We start from the raw sequence: 7,408 nt of genomic DNA on the forward strand, positions 1-7,408 counted from the left end.
ATCTTCAATTTTTTAATGTTAAATACTATTACAGATTTGCATCGAAATCACTATTATTATTTTACAATTTTTTATTGGTTAACTTGAAAATTTAGTAATGTGATTTTTCGATGTTATAGTATTGGGAGTGATTAGGAAGATCAATCCCCTCTAAACAAAAAATATTTCTGCGTTACTATATAGTTCTATGACAAAATTGCATAAATTTGGCACTCTCCAAAATGGCTTAAATAAAGTTAATGAATGCATATAATTCACAGCCCTGGTAATGTTTGTGTGAAATATTCTTGATTTTTATATAGTAATAACATTTACTTTTTTTGACAAAATAAAAGTAAGCTTATGGAATTCTATTTCGGATCTTAATTAAGATATATATAGGGTGATTTTTTTTTATCATTACCCACTCAATTACCTACAGAATAAATATAATTTTAACATTTTTTTTTTGTTTTTTTTAGTTACACATTATTCTTGAAATATTAACTGTATAATGCTTTTTAAGTACATCCGTTATGTCTTGTAAGGGTGTCAACTTTGTTTTTTAAATAGGAACACATATTTTGGATTTAATAAAATGTTTGAGTTTTTAATTTAATAATAAATGGCATTTGAATTTTTAATATAACTCTATTTGTTTATTAGATATAAATATTTAAACTATCAAATTTTTTATTTAATATACATATATAATATACAAGGAATTTCAGATACAGGTTAGCTAATTGGTTTTTTATGACGTCGATATTCGCAAGTATACAGCATTTATTATCAATGGTAGTAAGGCGCATTTTTATGAGTTTATAAATACAGTAACTGACATTACAGAAAGTATATCTAATGATAGTCATAATTGATAATGAACACTCAGTGGCTGTGATAAAAGACCAATTAGCTGCCTGTGTTTGGAATCCCTTGTGTATTATACATGTATATTAACTCAAAAATTTGAAACTTTAAATGTTTTTATCTAATAAACGAATAAAGTTATATTAAAAATTCAAATGCCATTTACTATTAAATTAAAAATATATGTTCCCATTTAAACAAACAAATTTGGTACCCTTACAATGCATAACGGATGTACTTAAAAAGTATTATACAGTTAATATTTCAAGAATAATGTGTAACTAAAGAAAACAAAAAAAAAATGTTAAAATTATATTTATTCTGTAAGTAATTGAGTGGTTATGATGAAAAAATCACTCTGTAAATATTAGAAAAATGTTCACTATTTCGTCCAAACGAAAAAAATTATATTTTTACCATTTAATTTATTTTGTTTTAGGTATCCATATTAAACAAATCCACAGTACAAAAGCTTTTTTTTTTTAACATATTTTTTAACTTGTTAGACAATTATTATTATTATTTAAAGAGTTCGTCAACTATATCGATATCGCCGACTTTTTTCATTTTTCCCAGGATATCGATTATTTATGAAATATCGCAATAATCGAAAAAAAATGTTTAATAAAAAACTGCTTGAAATTTGGTCACTATGATATAAAATATATAAATTATTTAATATTAGACCAAAACATGATAATCTTGTTAATATTTTTTTTTGTATTAAAATATATATTGAAATATAGAATTGAGATAAGACAAAAAATGATATTTATTGATACAAAATTCTGTTCTTATATTAGGTTGTTTATTATGACATAGTCAGGGGCGTTATTTCAGTTTTTTTTTGGGTGTACGAGATTTCAAGTAGGCCATTTTGAAATTTCATCAGGCCATATAAAAATAAATATACCTACTTAAGTGAATTATTCTTCTTTTAATTTTTCAATAGATTATAAATCGCAATCAACATAATAAGTAAATAAAAATATAATATATAATAATACTTTTTTTTTCCTCACCTTAATCCCAACCACTTTCTCTCATCTTATCTACGATTGAGGCTACACCTATACTCCCTCTTATATGTTCGTTCCTTATCCTATCCTCAATAGTCAGTTCAATCATCCATCTAAGCATCTAGATGCACCTCTAGAAATTAATTAATTTCCTCTCTATGTTCTCCTATTAACACTATATTGTCAGCGAACAAAATTTACCACGGTACCTCTCCTTGTATTTCTCTAGTAATTTCACCGAACACTATAAAAAATAAGTAAAGGCTTAAGTAGAAACTTTTCTTCTTTTCCCTATACTTTTCTATTAATTGTTTCACAAAAAATAATAGCTCTATTGTGGATTTACTAGCCATAAATCCAAACTGGATTTTAGATGCCGATGTCTCATTTCATAATCTCTTATATATTATCTTCTTTCAAAAATAAAATTTTTGAGTGAAAAAAAAAAAATAAATAAAATCCCTATTAGATTATAATGATGCTTTACTCTGTAAAAGTTTTAAATGTATTTTTAAAAGAAGAAATATTATTTTCAATTATGAAAAAGCAATAAAATTCACTGTCAATGGCCTATGCTGCTGCGGCCTTTATTTTAATTTAATAAATAAATATATATATATAAATATATATATATATAAATAGTACTTATAAAACCAAAACACTGAAACTATACAACTATTATTCAATAAAAACAATTTCACCCATTTAATAGAAATAATATATAACTATAAAGTCTTATAACAAAAAAAAAACTCAATAAAAAGTAATTTGAAAATATTTGATTATTATGAGATATAGCTATTATCTATACATTTTTTATATTAATATCATTATGCGTCCCTGTTTATCTCTAGATCCCTCGGTTTAGATGGCTAAAATAATAAATCTAGAATAAATAATCATTTGTTAAAATATTATATTTATTATAATGAATAATTATTATTCAAAACTAATTTTAAAAAAATCAAAAAAAAGTGAGTTTGGTTAATTATATTTATTAAATTGTTTTGTTACAATTATAACTAATTGTAATTTAAATATATTTATATTAATTAACCTTTAATTTTACTAAAAATTTTATCATTTTGATTTTTCTAGGATTCTCAAAATAGTTTTTATTGCATATGTCATGGTATTGGTGTTCAAAGATAAATAAAATAAAATAAAACAAACAAAAATAGAAATAATACCAATATAAAAATAATAATAATGAATAAATAAAATAAATAAACTAAAATATTAGTGATTACAATAACTAAAAGTAGGTACTGAGTGCTATAAGCCAATGGTAAGATTACGTAGCCAATCTAATGTTTCCTGATCGCCATTGTGTGTCCCCCGTGTCCTTAATCATTTTTCTTTGCTAAAATGAGTAAAATTCAAAATATCCATGTCCTCTAGCCTCCTTTTTCTCCGTTCTTCATCTAGTAGTCTAATCAATTTATTTGCAGTGACCTATCTTCCATCCTTTTCATACTTATTAAGTAAAGTCTCACATTTTTTCGTGCAACAGGAAGTATAGCTATGTAATGCCCTCTAGATATTATTTTTTTAGCCGCAGTNATAGCTATGTAATGCCCTCTAGATATTATTTTTTTAGCCGCAGTCTATATGAATTTTACAAATTTAATTTAATTTACCATTTCTAGTTTTATTCGTTTTATATCACTACTAGACAGGAATGATCTCGGTAAAGTATAACACAAACCCATCAAAATAGTTGTGGTTACTTAAATAACCATGGCATTTACAATGACAGGATCATTTTTTGTTTTGAAACATTCATACACACATACAGGGATACTAAAATAACAAACAAATCATACATTTTACATTATGCAAGTAGAATTATATTTAAGTAATAAATTTATTCCTACAGTTTTATTTTACCCAGTTATTTTTTTCTGTATTTAAGGTGAGAAATCGACGAGGCTTAGCTTCTATAATTTTTCCTGACATCCGTGAATGGGACTTCTTTCACATACTGCCTTATACCATGAATTATTCGATTCTTTTTTTATCTAAAAGTAACGAATATGGGTTTTCCTAAAAAATATTATTATCTTTCCCCAACTATGGAATAACGAAAGCTATTATAAAACTTTGTAACCAAAATTAATGTAAAAGAAATGATTTCCTTATGAATTAATAGATATAAAGTGACACTTAATAATATTTAAAAGAGAAAGATGAAAAATTACCTTAGCGTACTAAATACATGAATGTTTAAAAATTACATAATATATGCTAGATACAAATTTCTAACCATAACGATTGTTAGTATTAATGAGTAACAAATTATACCACAAAAGGCTTGCATTTTAGTTAGGATGTGTTATTATGTATAATTGATTTTAAGAAATACTGAATTCCGTCATTTTTCATAATTTGTCTAACTTACCTATTTTGGTATAAGAGGGTAATACCAGTAACATAATTAGGGTTTATCTGAGGCGTATATAAATGAAAAAATATATATCTTCCACATGTAAATAACTCATAAGGGTTAATTAATAATTCTGAGGATCTATTCAACTAACCACTCCTTAAATAGGTACTACGAGCTGCTATTGTAATAGTACGAACTTATAGCTCTTTCTACTACAAATATTTGTAATTTAAGTTTAAGGTTTAATCGTGAAATAAAATAATAAATTATTATATTATTATATAATATAATATAACACTTATATACTTTTTTTAATGTAAAAAAGAATTTAGCTTAACGGATAAAACTCTGGACTACATAACTGAATGTTTTTGGCAATGTTCATCTTGCTATCAATGTAATGATAATTTTAAATAACTAGGTTAGTATGAAGAACTTAGATGTAACAAAATAACATTTATAAAATATTTATTTAATATTTAAATAAGAAAAATAAATGTTTTCTTGTGATTTTAATTTTAATGAAACCTGAAAAATCACCAACAATGTTGCTACTAACGCTAATAATACTATAACAACTTTTAATAATTATAAATAATAACTATTGAAATTTTAGATGATTGCTCAGGTTTCAATAAAAATTAAATCACAATTTAAGTAATTATTACTTTGAAAATATACCTGAGTGAACATTTTCACTAACTTAAAAAAAATTTGTATATTTTAATTTATTTATATTAAATATATTTAACATATATATACATATATTTATTTAAGTTATTATTCAGATAGCAATTATAAATGTTAATATTAAATGTAAGTTTTTGTAAATTTAACATAATTTTTATTTTTGTAGATTGTATTAACTTCTTATTAATTCGTATTTTAAAAGTTATAAGTAACTAGTTTTAAAAAAATATACTCTATGATTATTATTTTAACGTTATATATTTTTTTACTTTAATTTTCACTAAACGTTTTATGATACAAGATAGGTGCAAGTAATAAGGCTTAGTTTGTATTAGGCATTATTACCTGCACCTACCATATGTCATAAAGCGTGTAGAATCCCGATAAAAATATTAATCTTGTTAAATTTTGTAGTACAAAATGAATGCTTTGGATGTACAGCATACTTAAAGATGTCAATAAAACTTCCAAACGTATTCTATCATTCTATAAAAATAACGCATTAAAAGTATTTCAAGCTATTAAATTTATAAATAATTAAAATATCGAAAATATACTTCAAATAATATAAGAAGTCATAGTGCTCTATTCATTAAAATCTTCTCAAATACTTACAAAAGAAATTTTAGTAATAATTTTTAAACATATCTCTGAAATTATTTTTATCTTGTAAATAATTTAGTAGGTTATAATAAATATATCACTCTGTATATATTATTACACGATAATGGTCCACGATTTTTTGACAAATCTTATACATTTCGATGCGGATAACATTGTTATCTTAGCAGAATCTGAACATGACATGAATATGCTAAAAATGCTATTAATTGCACTTGATAAATTTAAAATGAAAATAAATTCCATGAAACCTAAAACAATGCTTATAAGTAAAATTCATTTAGATCTAAATCTTAATATACAAATGAACAATACACGATTACAGTAGGTTCGAGAATTCTTCTACTTTGGAAGTATCATAGCTTCAAATAACAAATCAATACCAGACCACCTGAAGAAGAATAGCATTGGCAAAGCAAGCATTCCAAAACAAGAATGAGCTTCTCACCAATAATCATCTGAGCATTGGAATACGTAATAGATTTGAAAAAACATTTGTCTGGAGTGTGCTTTTATATGGCAGTGAAACATGGACAATTGATAAGAAAGACAGAACCATTAGATTTATGGATATGGAAAAAAATGACAAAGACAAAATGGATACACAAGAAAAGAAATGAGCAAGTGCTAGAAGAAAGATCCCTGATGAAGATGATTGAATCAAGAAAAATAAAGTTAATCGGACACATCATATGACACAATGATTTCATAATCAACATCTTCAAAATAAAAATAACTGGGAAGAAACCAAAGTGACACCCGAGGAAACAATATTTTAAATATATCCTGGAACTCATGAACTGTTCGTTTTTTTGTTTCACTGAAGAATTTGGCACCAAACAGAGAGGTGTGGCTTCAACAACACGGCATTGCCTTTAATAGGTGATGATGACTTACTTTACAATATACTGAATAACAGTTTATCATAAACCACTATAATATACAACAATTTGATTGATCTAAATGATTTAGATAAAATGTCATATTTCATACTCAAATTATAAGCACGATTTAAAACCAACATATGTTTACATTTAATTTATTTATGAAAAATTTATGATGTAATTATTTTTTTGGTATCTTTGAATTCATTGAGTTTTAGCTAATATAAAAATATATAAAGTGATCTTCTTTTTTTTCCTCACCTTTTTTTATAACTACGTGGTATCGGCTACCCTTATCTTGAACTTCAACTTGACATGATCTCCCATATCATCTACGCACACATCAGTCATCCTCAAATCGCATTCAATAGCATCCCTTCGTGTCTTTCTTGATCTTCCTCTACCTCTTCTTCCTTCAACATTCATTTCTATAACTGTTCTTACAGATTCCGATTCCTCTCTCCTCATAACATGACCAAACTATCTAAGTCTCTCATCTTATCCACGATTGACGCTACACCTATACTTCCTCTTATATGCTCGTTCCTTATCCTATCTTCTCTAGTCACTTCACTCATCCATCCAAGCATTCTCATGTCTGCATAATTGTATGTAATTATGTAATTACTACAGTAATAAAAAACTTATAATATATTAATATCGAAATTACTTTATACTTTCTCAGCTATTTACTACAATGCTTTTTATGAAAATCTAATGAAAAATCAAAGTACAAGAAAAGTTTAATCGATACCATCTACGTATGTAAAACTTGTTTTTCAATTCAATTTTTTAAAATTTTTTAAAATTTTCCAAAACATCCGACAATTTTTAATCTAAATAAAAATAAAGCTCTTGAAGTGTTACATAATAGTGACCTTATTTGTCGGTACTTTTATCTTAAATGTAATGTTATTACGGTCGATGAATGGGCTGGTTCTACTACCCCTGATACG

This window comes from Daktulosphaira vitifoliae, unplaced genomic scaffold (genome assembly GCF_025091365.1).
Source record: "Daktulosphaira vitifoliae isolate Bord-2020 unplaced genomic scaffold, ASM2509136v1 Scaffold_1, whole genome shotgun sequence".
NCBI lineage: Eukaryota > Metazoa > Arthropoda > Insecta > Hemiptera > Phylloxeridae > Daktulosphaira > Daktulosphaira vitifoliae.